The 17,743-nt window shown below is 33.4% G+C and overlaps 1 protein-coding gene across 1 annotated transcript in view; it reads right to left on the bottom strand.

Moving 5' to 3' along the window:
- The window catches only part of LOC142984169 (irregular chiasm C-roughest protein-like), an 89,573-nt gene extending 77,805 nt beyond the window's left edge, over positions 1-11,768 (bottom strand). Inside the window, exon 1 of the mRNA XM_076131590.1 lies at positions 11,464-11,768. The gene's annotated coding sequence lies outside the window, so the exon portion shown is untranslated. The remainder of the gene's footprint in view (positions 1-11,463) is intronic.
- Positions 11,769-17,743: the final 5,975 nt, after the last annotated feature.

Below are 17,743 nucleotides of genomic sequence, written 5' to 3' on the forward strand. Positions count from 1 at the left end.
ACCCGAATCATCAGCAGTCAGATTCACAACTCACTGCGCCATGTGCAATATCATTCTTAGAGTAAATCTCATGTCGGTTTAAGAGCAGTTTTTTAAACAATGTTTTTTGAATTTCATATTATTATTGGCTTCTGCAATGATCGAACCTATAAGAACCAATATATATTATCCAGAAATGACTTGGCCATACGCCATCCATATCTGCATAATAGGTACCATTAAACATCGTTTTCTTTAACCAGGAATGGATCTCAGTCTAATATCGAAGTAAGTAATTTATATGATGAGATCAACCTGCGAATAGTGTACTATTCGTCTATTGTATATAATAATATGGTTAATACAAACTTACTTCGGATTTTTGACGCCTTCTGCAAACACAAGCAAGGGACTTCGACTGCTTGATAACATTTCCCCGGGTAAAATGTATCTTATGTATCTAATTTAGGTCAATAACTACATGTGTACAAAATTTCATAAAAAACCTATTGAGTAGTTCTTGCGTTAAAGAGTCCCAAACATATAAATCTGGCATACATACTCCAATGGAAAGAAGGCGTGACTTTCTCTGTGTATGAATGTATGTATGTACATTGTCCTATTATCAATATTCCAAAACAAAAATATCATACAGGATGTTTAAAAAACTTACTCAAACTTAGTTTCTCATGTGACTACGAGTATATTATTATATTATTTAATTCGTCTGCATACCATCGGCGGTCGCAAGACAATCGGCCACGTAATTGTTTATGAACAATGTGTATTAAATCGGTAAACACCGTGGTTTCTCACGTCGACCGTTGAATGTTCAAACATGCTGTAGTTCGACGTGAATTTTTTAAATGTTGCTTTGTTTGTGTAAGAGTTAAAATATTTTTATTTTTTCGTTTTAATTGTGTCTTGTTTATTTATATTGCATAGTTGATTCTTTAAAATAAATGAATATCAAAATTTAGAATTTGTTTTAAAGCGACTTTATCGAGAATTAAGGTATTTTTTTACTCGTTTCTGTCCCATTGCTGAGCAAGGGTTTCTTCCCAAACGAGGAAGGGGTTAGGCCTTAAGTCCACCAGGCTGGCCAAGTGCAGGTTGAGGACGTTGCATGCCCGCATAAATATATTAAATATTTTTTTTGCATACCAGGTTTCATAATAAGCTTAACTTAAACGAGCTATTTACATCTTAACACCTTAATGTGTAATTAATACACAGATCTAGTTGTATGCCTAATAAATACAAATATGAAATAGCAAAGAAAATATTTAATTCAAAGTTCATTAAATAAATAAAGTTGAACCGACTCGAGTAATAAATTGTTTTTCCAAATGATGTGTCTTAAAAGAACATGCTTCAACTCTTATTTAGTGCTGTACTACTTTTATCTAATTAAATATTTGACCGCGTCCGAACCGGCCGGAACAACCTTAGGCTGGGTCACGCAATATCGTTAAACAGTAAAACTGTCTTTCGATGCACCGAAGAGATGCTCCACTTTACAACCTTTTATGATTAATATAAATGTATTGGCTTTGACCATCTTTACTTACATTATAAATGAAAAATGTTTTATGATATATCATAGACTAGCTGACCCGCGCAACTTCGCTTGCGTTAAAAATTTTCCCCGTTTTTGTAACATTTTTCACTGGCACTCTGCTCCTATTGGTAGTAGCGTGATGATATATAGCCTATAACCTTCCTCGATAAATGGACTATCTAACCCTGAAAGAATTTTTCAAATCGGACCAGTAGTTCCTGAGATTAGCGCGTTCAAACAAACAAACAAACAAACAATCAAACAAACAAACAAACAAACTCTTCAGCTTTATAATGATATATAATATATCATAGATGGATGTTTGATACTCTTTCTAACAAAAGGACAGAACGGATTTGCTTGAAATTAGGTAAACCAGTTTGTACCTCGAATTAATACTTGGTATACTTTTTACCCGAAAAATATTTCAACGCGGACTAAAAAAAACAATATTTGTTTTTTTCAGAATTTTGATTGTTAATTACTATTGAAGACATTATACTTCTTACGCCAAAAGATAGTTATGCTAGTTTTACAGAAATTCTAGCTAACTACATTAAGATAACATACTACTTCGTTCCTCAATAAAAGCTGCACTGCCAATAAAAGCTGGAAATATCGATTATATCAGAAATATTTCGTAACCGGAGCGTTAGACCACAAAACTAGATTAAAACAGTGTATTTTAAGCCCTATACTGTTTGACATACGATTCAGAATTACAAATAGCACTTTCAGTGAGTAAAATAGTTTAGGTATAGAGTTGTGTTAGTTATTATATAGTCCCTACAATGAGACGTATAACGAATTTTATCTTGAGCCCTTAAATTATAAGATTCACAGCATATGGATAAGTGTCAGATAACCTATCTACCAGATAAAGTCACAGTTGGAAATGTTTGAAACAACTGTCAAAATTCTATCTGATATTATAAGCGTAACTACATATTGTATTTATAATTATTCTGACTGGTGATCCTTTCTTCATCGGACTTTAATGAAGTCTCAATTATGTTAGTGTAGTGTATAGACAGCAGTGTACACGGCTTTTGATTACAAGATTCGAATCCCGGGTCAAACAAATGCATTTGAGCATTTCTAATTAGAATCGCACTCTAAAACATAGGACTAACAATGTCAATAATGTAGCGCGGGTGTATTTCATACATCTCTGCCTACATCTTCGGGGATTACAGGCGTAATTCCGAAATAACTAAATAGGTCTTACAAAATTAAATACAATCCAAGTTCTGAGAAACGAAATGTTCAATCTTTGAACAAGATATAACAAGATTTCCAATACACTTTCTGAGGGATTGTCAATCAAAATTTCTACGACATCTGTAATACTTATAAGATTTGGACGTTTTAGAGGCTTCCATTTGTATTGTATCGAGCCTTAATCTGATTAGGTTGATCAAAGAGCACTTAAAAGTTTATTGAAGACTGATCAAGGACTTTTGGAAGATGACCTGGTAGGTCAAAAGCCTGAAATCAAAATAAGTCTTAAATAAGCGGGACTGGAAATATATTGCGGTTTCTTTAAGTACCTATTTGTACTACACTGAAGGTTTTCAAATTTCCTTGAGATTTTTCAGCAAAATCCGATCAGTCTTGATTTCGTTTTCTTTTATTTCGATATGTGCGTTCTAATGTAGTTTCAGTCAGCCATAATATATCTGAAAAATTGCATTTCAAAGTTTTAATTTGTTTAGAAAGTTTTCGTGCAAAGTATTTTTTTCTGTAAATGTGTTCAAAATGTTATCTTTATGCAGTTCAAAATTTAAACCATCCTTAAGTCACATGTATGATTTAAACCAAAATAAAGTTTAAAATTGTATCGAACTATAAATTAAGTTCAGTTAGAGTCTTACAAGACTTAGGGTCTGAAACCTGCCCCTTCAACCTGACTTTTGGACCTCAGTGGTAGAAATAATTTATTCAATATCTTAGTCTGGAAACTTTAGTTTTGAAGCCGCTGTCAATCGCACTCGTACTAAATGCTAAGTTACATGTACTATTCAATATTTTAGCATTGAGGGGAATTTTAATGTTAGGACTTCACCGTTGACAATCAAGTACGTGCTGATAGGTCAGTCGATGCAGATTCGTAGCTACAGTACAGTACAGTAAATGGTATTGAGAAACTTGCCTGGCACATTTATTAAAGCACAAAATCGCCAGGCAGGTTTTAGGCAGGTTTTTGGACAGGTTTACGTACTTATTATCTTCCCTGTTTCACAACACACTTCTAGAACACACTGGTAGGTAGCAACTACAAATTTGTATAATCCACAAATATTTAGAGGCCGTTGTTTCTGTGGTTGTAGAAGACCCTTTTTTTGGCCTCGGTAGAAATGCTATGTCTACCGTATTCCCGTCCGAGGTTAGCGGAAGGTTATTCTGACTCCCAGCAAGCAGAATCTATTTAACACATTACATCTTAACTCCTCGACAGGCATTGTAGAAATGGGACACAATCATTTACTTCTAAAGGTCTAAATAATTATACATCATATTTGTACTATACCAAAAAATTCCACCAGTTAATCACCCTCATCTCAAAGGGACAAGGATGTAATTTAAGCAGTACATTCGGCATGCATCACTAACAATGCTTAATTGTGTGTTCCTGCATACTCATACCACACTCATATTACTATGACACAAACAATTTGATGAACCGACTCTTATTAAGCGATTAGTTTAATGACCACACGCAGTTTTGTTGAAAAATATGGACTATTGGACTTTCCTGTTCTCCTATATCATACGGGTAGAAATTTTCAGTAAGCATCCGAAACTTACTGAAATATTCTTCTTAGGTTTTCAAAGAAATGACGGGTAGTAGGTAGGTTGAAAGTTGAAAGAGCTTAGAAAAATAAACCATGTATTGATACTAAAATTTGGCAAACCGTTAATTTTAATTTCCTTCACAATCCATTAATTTCTAAGATATTAAAAATTTTGCCTATTTAGCAGGTTTAATTTTTTTAAGGTTCTTTGCCAAATTTAACATATTTTGCCGACATATCACACGTCGATGACACCTCTTAAACATTACACACGCAGCTAAATAAAACTACATTTTTTAAAGAACTCCTTCAAAAAAATCTTGCCAGTTTCTTTTCAACATCTTTCTGCATCCAAATCGTGCAGTATTCATTAAACCTCTCCTTTGTACCAATAAATAAATTGTCACAAAGGTCAATGACACCTACAATAGACACTAAATACATTAACACTTATTACAAGGTGTATCATTCGTGACAAACTATTCACTTCATTTAGTACCTGTTTCACAATCTGGAAGACAAAAACACTTGTTGTCTCTTTCATTTACAGTTGAAGTAAAAGAGATGACACGATGTGTCTGTCAGATGTTTTTTTACAGTTGACGTGTGACAGTCTATAACTGGTACTCAAAGGTGTGTTCACAATTTTAAACTGAGGATTTAGTGTAATTTTTTTTCTGTGATAAATAGTCAACCCATTGTCAAATGAAGCATTGATGGAAGCTGATTATTGACCTTTTTCTAAAATCTTGAATTTCTAAATTCTATATTCATACAGATTATAGATATTTCGTAACTGTTAAGTTACTTGAGCACCGTCCCTAGTAAAACGTAAACTATAGCTGGTTTTCTTCAGGACATAAGCCTGATTCAAGACGTCTTCCTTATATCACCATCATTTTAAACTGTGCGTCACGCAGATCTTGATAAGGAGACAGAGCATTTGACGATTTGGTCGATACGTGCTAAGCAAACCTAAATTGCGGCAATCGAGGTATTGATGAAACAAAATACATGCAAAATTGCAGCCGTCGAGACTTCAAGCTGTCATCCTCACACAAAAACGAACCGTTAGTCAAAAAAACCTCCATTTGCCGTGTAAATGTATCCTAAACGATTCATTTGACATCTGTAAGGTAAGTGCACCAATAACGTTTGTAGCTGAGGTAGGAGCACCAATTAACGAACTTTCTCTGTGCCACCGTTTCCTGTGGCGTGTCGGTAATAGGAATACGTGTGGTCGAAGTTTTTATGCTTGATTTGTGTGCTTATGATAGATGGTGCCTTGATTTATGGGGGACGAGCAAAAAGAGTTGAAATAGCAATATGTTGACTGTTAAAAGTTTGATATTAAATGTAACACAAGATGTTACAATGCAAAATGTGTATTCCCTATTTTGAGAGAATTAATGGTCAAAAAAGGACATTATGAGAGTAAGGTCATCTAGACACGATAAGGAAAAGGGAAAATTTTGAAAAAGATAGCAGAAGAGTTTTAACTGTTATCATTTTAGTAGTATAGATGAATTTACAGTAAATAGGCGCCTATAGAACTCTAAGTCCTTGAGCAAAAATTAAACCATAAATCTTGAGAATAAGAAAATTGTCCGAGAGTTTCGTTACCAAGTCACGATCCTCAAAGTCGAAATGAAACTATTAAAAATCCTCATATTAAAGCTGAAAAATAGTAGTTGAGTCAGTTTTGAGTAATAAATCATATTTACCATTGACAAAGGTATAAAATATCATGTATCTTTTCCAGGTAAAAAAGGCAATATGATATTCTACATATTCCATGGGAAACACAGTACAAAAAAAAATATCTGTACCAGACTTTTGTATAACAAAATTGAATATAAAACCGTCAGTATATCCTGTGGGACAGTTTTTCATTAGCCTGTCGTGAACCGACCGAAATGTACAGTCCCCGGTCGTCTCTCTAATTGTCCAGTCTGTTTTAATTGTGATATGCATTAAGCCGACTGATTTGTTTTCGGAATATATTAGTCATGGAGGTCATGGGTTCAATTTCGGATGTCTGGGTTTTTGTTTGTATGTAGGTATAGAGCTCGACTGCCTTTTTCGAATAAGTCGAAGTCGGGAGTATACGCTGCTATCTTGAAGAGTTCTCGGGTTTGAAACTCGGGTCGGGATACAAAAGTTGTTGCAGAGTAAGAATTTCTTTAAAAAAATCAACTATTGCCCCGAGCTAGGAATTTGAGTTTATAGGCTTTCGTGCCTCTAAGAGCCCGTAAAGCTGACCTCAGAATAGTTGTTTCAATTATCCATCCTATTTACTTACACTATAAAAAAATATTCTGTACAGCAGTATTGGCTTGTAAGACATTATTTTCTATATAATTTTACGCAATTTTGTTGAGCAAGCTTTGGATATTCCCAAATAAGGTAAACTGCAATAAATATGCCACTGGTGATTGCAATATTCTACATAGAATATGTATTTAACTAGTATGCCCATTGGCTACCCACGCAGTTACCTCAAAACGAGGCTCAAACTCAAAATATGCACTCAATGTATTATTATTATGTTTATGTGCAATATGAATAATATCTTAAAGGAGTCATAAATTAACCGGTTATAGAGCTATATGGTCAATTTGCAAACAGATTTTGGAAAGATGTCAGTGTCTACTAATAATTCACTTTATTTGTTACCATAGTTGGACTCATTCGGGCTTTGACTACCTCTATGCTACGTGCGTCTGCTTTGACTACTGCTATGGCGTGGTCAGTAACGTATGTGACTACAGTTCCTAGACTTAAAATTCAATACATAGGTCGGGCAAAGTGCTATTGGTTTATTTATATCAGAATTAGAACATGTTTTAACTTTAGCCAGGAGTTTAGTAATGTACCCAAAGTATGGCAACAGGCGTGCCTCCTATAACACGGGACTAAGATTGTTAATGGCGAAAGGTGGGTGTATATTCATACACCTCTGCCTACCACTTGGAGTATATTAGGCGTGATATTATTATTATGTAGTTTTATGCTATACGTTTTTCAACGACTTTTGAAATGGTGTCAGTACTACTAACTTACCTTATTCGTGAAATTGTCGGTCTATGGCATGTTTACTCTCATTTTGGGATGATACGAGTATTCAGCAGTAAGACAGTTATGGTTTAAATACGACTATTTACTAATATTTACTATCATAACCAATACAAAATATAATAAAGGTAGCACACATTGGTTTATTTATCTTTATCGCTTTTCAAATGACTGGGATATTGGTCGTCAACCGAACTTTTATTAAACGAACAATATCTTCTCAAAAATGATGTTTGAAAGCGACCGTTAAACGTCTCATAACGTGTAGTTTCTTAATACTACTTACCTGGATAAACCACACAGAGGATTTTAGACCCTAAGAAGTAAAGATAAGGTTGATATTTCAAAAGTGATAAAGTATTACTACTATAAAGTACACCTACGCATTATCAAAAGTTGTTTCTACAAGTAGTTGAAATGATAATAGAACTGTCCTCGACCAATCTAACTTGATACTTAATGATTCATAAAAATAATTCAATTTACAAAGAGTTTGAAGTCTCCCAGAGGTCTACTTATACTGGTAGTTTATTTCTATTGGATGGTATATAGGTAAGAAATGTGGACGTTTTTGGAAAAGTTATTAATATTATGTCGAAGATCGTAATATAAATCCGTTTGATTGTTTACGTAGTATTTTGTTTTAACATCCGTGATGGGTATTAAAATAGTATTTTTGTGGTTCCGGCTTTAGGTCCACAAAAGGGAAATTATGGACTAAGCCGTCTTGCAATACCTATTTGGCGGTTTAAAAAATATGTTGGAACAAAATGTATTATTTTTTGTCAGCGTGGTAGACTTAAGGCCTAACTAGGACTTCGTACGGAAGACTCTTGTCCAGCAGTGGGATAATAACGGGTTAAAAAAGGAACAAATGTTTAGCAGAAGCCTGCACTTTTAATAAATGATTGAAAGCCGTAAATATTTTTCCTTTTTATACTTTACTAGCTGACCCGCGCAACTTCGCTTGCGTCACATAAGAGAATGAGTCAAAATCTTCCCCGTTTTTGTAATATTTTTTACTGGTATTCTACTCCTATTGGTCGTAGCGTGATGATATATTATAGCCTTCCCCGATAAATGGGCTATCTAACAGTGAAGGATTTGTCAAATAGGACCAGTAGTTCCTGAGCTTAGCGCGTTCAAACAAACAAACTAACAATCAAACAAACAAACTCTTCAGCTTTATAATATTAGTATAGATACAAATAACTTAAAAGGTGAAAAACTACAGGTATGTAAATACTATACACCTGATTGCCTGCAGCACTAGAGTTACTAAGGAGATGTTACGACGTGAACCCTTCTACGGCTTCCTTTAATTCTTGAGGTGCCATAATGGCTAGACAATTTAGTCATTACCGGGAGCTCATTTTACCTATACTAATACATCATTGTAGTTATTTTTAAATACGAGTACAGCTAATATTTATCACGTGAGTAAAGTTGCTTTGTTTGTCAAGTGATAGATAAAAGAGTATTTGAAGTTTACACAAATAATACTTTTGTACTAGAGTTGAAGTCATGACAATTTTACATATTCGTATTTTTTAAAACTAAAAACTACTATCGTTATTTTTAACACGTAAGCACAGATTTCACCTCGTAAATAAAACAATTTACAAATTAAATCCGATTTTTATTTATTCGAATATGATTTCGAAACAACTTATCTCGCATCCAATTCTTTCCTTTCGTCCTGGTAATTTTTCGATTGCCATCTTGTCTGCACAAATTATTTTTTAGAACGAATGCAATTTGAAATAGAAACAATGCCAAGCAACGTTAGTCATTCGGTAAATTAGAGCCCTTACCGAAGTTCTAAAAAGACCCAATAGACCAGAATTATAACCTCAAAATGCTTGAAATAAGCTTAGAATAATAAGAGTCATGTAATATGAAGCAATGTTATTCGCGCTATTAGCAGCCAACGTCTATCTCAGGGGCAAACTTTTAAAATTTCAATCATAAAATTGTTGTCTGGAAAAACATGGATGTTTGCACAAGTATGGTATGTTTTCTTGTTTGTTTAGTAGATGTTAAGTTTTCATATTAAATAGTGTATTAACATTGTGATTTTTAGTAAAATTTGTCAAAAATGTAATAACTGCTTTTACCTGATTGCGCAACGAAATAATTATTTCTTTTGATGTAAATACGATGAATGGCTAAACGTCACCAGAATGTAAAAGATAAATAGGCACTATGACATTTCTACATATATCGAGCCTATGTAAACAAAATATTAATAAGCACGACACTCACATGTAGTATTTAGTAACCTTTTGACTGTCTGTCTGTTTCAGCTTGCCTCCGAAACGGCTACTGATTTAAACCCACACGAGCCTTTGAGACAACTTCTTTCTGACAGCAACGTTAGATTAGATTTGTAGAGCCTTATACATTATCATAGTAGTCCTATAAATTGTATTGAAATAGCAAAAATAAAACATAGAAAAAGCCCAAGCCTTTCGCCATAAAGCATATTGTAGTATTTTAAATCAAGTTAGTAAGTTCTTCGTAAAAACTTGTTGAGAACTGCATTACTTTGCATTGTAAATTAATTTAACTACTTAGTAACAACCGGAGAGAAACATTTTTATCTTACTCGCAGTTTCAAGTTTTATAATACTACGCTAGTTACCTGATGGTGTAGATAGAGGTGTATGAAATAAACACACGCTTGGCTGATTACAATTTTTATCCTATGTAAAAGAAGAATCTCTTTTCTTTTACTGTCTGGGTACCAACGTTGCTAAATTTCTGGCTGCTATTGGGATTATTCTATTTCTGATCAAACACTTGAAGCAGGAATTAGGCATTGGACCTTAAAAAACGTTACCAAAAATGACTGAAAAATAATAATAATTGATCAGTAATAGCCAAATACAATAAGGAAAATTGTACAAAAAAATCACTTTGTTATAATTTGAGTAATTTTTCTCTAACTCCCTCACATTACTGTTATAGACCACAGCTATATTTCAATAAATTTTAATCTAACGCGAAAGAGTTGCAATTTTACAAAAAATATTTTACGGACCACTAAACGTAAATACAGCGATTCTTGGAAATAAGCAAAACTGGTAGCAAGAGAATAAAAAGCATTCTACAAATATCATTTCATCCCAACCACAGTTCGAAACGAGAAAAAATCGACTAAACACAACAAAAAGTTACACCGCCGGTGAACACCTGCCCTAATTACGATCCCTAACGAGTAAGTATCAAACCTGTTTATGATAAAAATAAAACCAAATTTATACTACAACTACCAAAGATCAATATCGACCTTATTGCAACTACTAAAAATTCAAATTAGATCGAAACATTCGTGTTTCAAATGCATTCGAAGTACAAAAATAACAAAATTTGTGTTGCAGTTGTAAAAGTTTGGTTTGATCCGTATCTCAAAGGGATAAGGGTCAATTTTGTTTGTATTTTGTTTTTTCATATGTAAGTTAGTGTTGTTATATTCATCTCGATTCTTATGTCTTATGTTTTTTGGACACCCGACTACTTTATAATGTCTTTTTTATTAAAACCGTATGGCGGGTTTGTTTTAGGCACTGATGCGACTTTTAATCCAATTTCAGAATCCATTGATAAACATTTTTGATTGTGTTTTTGTATTTTTTGTGGACTGTCAGGTAGGTAAGATAAGTTTTGACATACAAACTTTTTGTGATCTCATCGAATATACATTCAAAAATATATATTCTTAAAATATAAGGGTGTGTCAAACACCCTTATATTTTAAGAATATATATTGCACACTGCAGTAATAAAACGTATTTCTAAGCTTCTGAATCTTCTCTATATTTCAATAAAAAAATATTTTAATACTGTTACAGACATCAAAACAATTTTATAGCTACGAATAAAGTTTTAACATTGCTTTAACTTATTTTTAAATATATTTTTCTTGGTAGCCTTTACTTTTAAGATTTATACACACACTTTGATTAATATATCAAACGTGAAAATTATCAGCTGAAATTACGTAATTTATTATTTCAACATTTGATTGCTATGAATTATTTCTAAACTTACCTTTATGACTTATTAAATTTATATACAGCCACAAAATCACACAAAATCCAAAACACTGTCAATCCTCCGTAAAAAAAACACTGGCCACTAACAATCCTCACACAAAAAAAATCCGTTTCAAATTAAAAACAACAAACTGTCAAAAATTCACAGTTCTATAATCAAATAAAAAAAAAGTCACACTCTATTATTTTTAATAACACACATTCACGAAAAAGTTTTTAATCGTCTTGTTTAATGCGCGAAACCCGTTGGCGCGAAACATCGACCGAGAATGTACGTCTGGTCGACCGCCTAGTTGACACCGCACTGGGTTTACCGCCTCACAATGGCCAATGCAATACCTTGTTCATAAATTATTTGACATCGCTCTGTTTTCGGATGATTGTAGACTGTTCTACGTTTGTTTTCAATGGGAAAGGGTTAAGTGGTCGTATTATTATTTAAAAGGTTGCTTTATGGGATGCGGTGTTTACGTTTGTTTGGTAAGGTGTGAAAATACTGTTTGATGGTGTTGTAAGAGTATATTACAAAATGTATTACAAAAATATACTTTTTATGATTATGAAGAGTATTATCTAGATTTTTGTTTTATATCTAGTTCATAATAATGAATATTTATATTTTATTTTTATTGCGTCTATGCGCTAATGCCAGACAACAACTTTTCTCGCCGATAAAATTATTGTATGGGTGTACTGTAATCCCATTTAATTACTTTGGTAGAATTTGTTCTTATTTTTGAGGATAAGCAATGAAGCTGTAGTTTGGAGGCTTAATAGAAACTGTTCCGACTGTCGTTTGAGTGAGTGAAAATTTTGAGAATGTTAGACAGTAACCGAACTGTGTGTATAAAAAATATTTCACAAACTTGTTTTATCTTTCAGGAAAACTTAATTATAAAAAAAAAGCTGAAAGAAAATATCAATTATTTGAAACCTGAAAATCTGAAGCTATGTCAAAGTTATACATTTTCCATTAGCGGAGGTCAGACCGTGTAAATACTTGAAATCGACTGCGTCTAGTTATTCCAGTGAAAGCTGACCTCGATACGAAATATATTTTACTAAAATGGGTTGGAATATTGATACTTTGTCAGTTAACGCTTTTTTTCTAGTTATACTAAAGTTTGTGTTTAAGGATTTAAACTTACATTCTTACAAAAATACTTATCACCAAAACACCAACTTTACTTTGACTTACCTTTGAAACGACTGGATCGTTTTCCAATAGACTTTGAGATATAGAACGTTATCATGCAAAAAAGGTATGTTATATTTATTGCAAAAATATTTTTGGAAACTGATTCACAGACAAGAATAATGACTTGTATCAAATTAAAGTATTTTTTTTTCTTACAAAATATTTTAAACTTAATTTTTCTTTATTCAACATACTAGCAGACTAGCAGAATAGCCAGTCTACTGCTTATTTTACTACTTAACTTTACTATTAAAAATCAGGCGTAATATTACTACGTTAAAAATAAACAACACACGTATTGTACCACAAAGAGGGCTCTCGGGAACATAACAGGTTTGATTTCTGCTTACTCCCACGCAATAACGGCGTGATATCATGTATGATACAATATCTTCAAACTTGTTGTCACGCGGATAAGCAGTGATGAACCTGATTGAAGTATACAAATTGATATTTCAATTTATAACAATATAATCGACTGCTTCTATGATCGTAAGAGCATCTGACTGCTGATTATGAAGTCTCGGATTCGATTCGCGGGCCGGGAAATTTGCTATTGGTTTTCTGGAATTTATATAGAAATGAGTCTCGTTTGGGCCTTTACTATTCTGCCGTCGTAATCGTAAATGCAGTACTTGCAATTTCGCGGTTTCGAGAAAAACGCGGTTAAATGATTTCTTGTTATCTCTAGTCGTCTGGAAATCAAATGTATTTAAATTTGTAACTAATACGTATATTTTATTACTATGCATTATATATTTTAATTTCAAATATTTAATTTTGGTTTAGGTTATTTATAAAGTTGACTACTGCATTTCAACCTTGTGTTACTAATGGATATTATAGCCTATCACAAAGTGAAATGCAGTATTTGTGCTTATTACTGCATTCATGTCTAGCAAATACTTTTTACTGCATTTTGTGTTAGTAAAAGGAATAGTAAAGTCAAAATAAATACTATTATATACATGCAGTACAAAATATTTTAGACCCTTGAATTTAGGATAGTGTGTAAAAATAAAAAAAAAAAAATTCGAATACTTTTATTTAGAGACCTTCACAAGGTCTAGTAGGCTTTTAATCATATAAACTTATAAAACAATCAACATTCATATAATCAACGTTATGCTTCAAACGGGACTGCTGCTCCCGATTACAAACAAAAACAAATAGGGATCTCAGCTCCCACCTAAAAACTAAAACAATAAAGAACTTAGAGCTAATAATGGCACTTTGTAAGTCTTAAAATGTATTAATTTAAATGCAAGTTCAGTCTTTACTCATCACAATCATCTACATCTAAAATATTAACTAGATCAATTGAATTGTCATTGGTATGCAAGTTTTACCAAAATGGTAGTCTATTTTCTGGAATAACTCTAGTGAGCGTTGAAATAATTGCAGATTTTCTAGCTTCAGTGATACCCCTAGGACTTGAATTTTGTATGGGATCGGGAATTGAATGAGACTTTATGTGTTTCATTTTTAGGAACCCTATTTCTCGGAGTTCACCATCATGTTCGGTCTTTACAAATAAATTAAAATTATTCCTACGCACCTCGACGCTAACAATATCTTTCAAATATATCCGATTTGTGCTCTTTTTCAATTTATGCTGCGATGAATGATCAATATACTTGTAAAAATCAGTAACTTCCATGGGTTTCACTGTTACTTTTCCGGAATTAGCATTTTTAATTAGTATTTCGAGTATTATTACTGCATTTTATCCTAGTTCATGTTCATTACTGCATTTATATTAACAAGTAGCGAACAAATTCATGCAAATACTGCATTATTAACTAGTTTTTCATTGATTTCTAAGTATTTTTTTCATTTATTTTTTTACTCAATAGTAAGATACGTGTCTTAAAACGTCATTTCGATAAAAATATCAATTTTGCAAAAATGTCGATTACTGCATTCTTCATTACGACGGCAGTATTGTTGAAACTTTATTTCCTTTTTTTTTATCCTATTATAGTTTCACTGCTGGGCAAGGCTCTCCTCCCGTAATGAGTGAGGGGTTAGGCCTTGAGTCCACCACGCTGGCCAAGTGCGGGTTAGAGACTTTGCATGCCCTCAATAAATGTATTAAACAAATTTTAGGCATGCAAGGTTTCCTTATGATGTTATCCTTCACCGTTGGAGCTTCTGATAATTATTTCTGATACACACATGACTTCAAAAAGTCATTCGCGTGTTGTCTCGGGTTCGAACCTGCCACTACTTGTGGAGGTGTCAACTTATAACACTCGGCTATCACTGCTAAATGTCTTTTGCATTATATACTAAAACTTACTGATCTATAATCTAACCCAATTACCGTACAAAAGGGTCAACAGTGATCACAGGGTGTTCCCACCATGGGAAGAGAACACCATTGATATGAAACAATGATGGGAACAGTGTACCGCTCGTCAAGGTCACGCGAGGTATTCAGATCACACAGTTACTGAGCTACTTGTGTTCTGATTGTCTGATAAATGGAGGTTGATTGATGGTACTTTATTTTTAACCTTTTACTGTATCACTACACTACAAGAGAAGCGCGTGGTTTAACTAATAACAGCCGCGCCGATTGATCTCTGAGGTTAAGCTACACTTGCCGAGGTTGTCCTGTGGATGGGTGACCATTTTATACATATGGAGTTCCTCCATGTTTTGGAAGGCACGTTAATTTGCGGGTTAAAAGAATTTTTAGACATGTAAGGTAGGAAATCCCGCTATCCTACTCCTGGGCAAGGCTATTCTACCAAATGGAAGGAGCGGTTAGGAATTGAGTCCATCACGTTTGCGAAGTGCGGGTTAGGGACTTCACATGCTCCCAAGAAATGCAATTTTTAGGCATGCAAGATTTCATTACCATGTCTTTCTTCTTTGCTAACTTCGAAAAAGAAACATCATTGTAGTGTTGCCTCGGGTTCGAACGTCGACTTCTTACGAGTACACTTAAACCACTCGGCTGTCACTGTTATTTACTTTATAGGCGAAGTATTAATTACTGGGTTTATAATTTTAGCTTATTATACCCGAAAGTGTAAGGCAGTGGTTTACAAAATATAAAATCTTTGTCATCCTATTTAAATATTAGTCCCACGTGAGAGATGAGTCTACGGGCACAGACCGGACACGCTATCAAAATATTATTGAGACGCGAACCTTGTGAACTGTAGCATAGACACAACATCGTCTGTACCACCGAGAGGTAGGCTGTATTTAAAATCTCATCTTTAAACAAAATATATATTAGCTGAATCTTTCAGAAGGTATTATGGACAGTATTAGGGCCTAATCAACCGTAATAACAAGCCTACAACTTATAGTACTTATGATAAAGAGAAATGCATGCTCTACATTAAAAACTTATATGCTAATTAATTTCATTTAAAAACAACAAATATTAAAATGGTTATATATCTGACAACCAGTGTTGCCGAGGTTGTCTTGTCTAGGCTTGCTTAAAATACTGGTATTCAGCTGCGCCTGATGAGACTGGAAGCCGTTACTAATATAGTTGGAAGAGAGGCTTTGATTGGTTCATTTGATATCAATACTCATTCATTTAACAAGCTATTTATTTTCAAAAACTTATAATCAAAACATATCGTCTCAATAAAGCACCGAACGTCCGATAATCATCTAATCTCCTAATCCATTGATTTGGTCAACTTAATAGAGATATTTATTAATTACATACGCAGTCACGACCTAACGTATCGGTTGATTTAATTCTAATTACTTCTCGATCTGATGTATTTTATATAATTAATTTGTACTTTATCATTTTGTTGTACACGGTTAGACTAGTTTTGGGTTAGGCGTGTTGCAAACGAAGATTTCGTTTTAATTTTGGTCAATTTTTAAAACGATTGGGTTATACTCGTGGTTGCGCTTAACTAAATGTAGCCTGCCATTGTTTTTCATTGGTAGGTAAATGTGGAGCTACAGCTCAGCTGATTTTGTACACATCTATAATATAATATACATTATATTTATCACTGACGTCCTAAAGTCAGACAAACAAAAACATTTTGACATGTTTTATATTTGTTAGGGATTTTTTGTCGTGTATTGTTATTTTATTGTTTGTGTTTAGTTACTGATATAACGATGCCGAGATTGAAGACATTTGACGTGCCCTCCAAAGCACGAAGACGGCTCAGAAGTAGAGTTAGCTGTAATGCTACCTGCCTCTAGTTATGCAATGTCCACGTTGAAGGTTACTTAACTCGATCGAACTGATCGTTTACCGATCATTGAAAACTTCAAGTGATGAAAAACAAGGCTCTATGATAATCATACGATTGTAAAACAAGACAGTGTAACTAGGTTCTAATGGGAAAGTAACATGCCCTGCAGTGCACAATGTTGCAAATTGTAACTAAGTGAACCAAGTTAACGCTTTGAAGAAAGTAAGTACCTAATAATTTATTCTTTGTGCAGTAATGAGAGGCTATTGACAACAACATACTGTAACTGCTAAAAAATATAGTGTGTAATGTATTTGTGTGAATTCCATTATGGCGTTGAAAATGTCGCCGATTATCATGAATGTAACGATAGCTTGATTTTAAGTAAAAGCTACTAATATATCAAGTAAAACCAAACGCTACATTTATATAGTATTTGAGAAAGACCGTTTTGTCAATTTTTATAGCCAATATCAACAACACCAAACTTTTAGTTGAAACTTTACAATCTGCTCTTTACAATATGTTATTGGTGTATACCTATAGCTTGGATTATTTTTTCCTGTACCAGTGTATTGTGCAATATTTTAGTCATTATTAACAACTATCACGTAATTCTGTAAAACAATAAGTGTAGAAATCACTGTAGTCAAATATGGGTAGAATAATTATAGTAAGAACAATTTGATGCAAGCCGCAAAATTATGTTAAAAAATGTTTGCCTCGATTCTGCAGACAGCCTTATATTACAAATACTATTTTATATTTGGTTGTTCATTAACGTAAAGCTACAAACTACTGGCTTAATTACCACTGTAATTAGAGTAAGAGCATATATCTTAGCGCCGCGACCATTAAAGGGCCGACAGAGATTATAGAACGGG

The sequence above is a fragment of the Anticarsia gemmatalis genome, chromosome 26, assembly GCF_050436995.1.
Source record: "Anticarsia gemmatalis isolate Benzon Research Colony breed Stoneville strain chromosome 26, ilAntGemm2 primary, whole genome shotgun sequence".
Lineage (NCBI taxonomy): Eukaryota > Metazoa > Arthropoda > Insecta > Lepidoptera > Erebidae > Anticarsia > Anticarsia gemmatalis.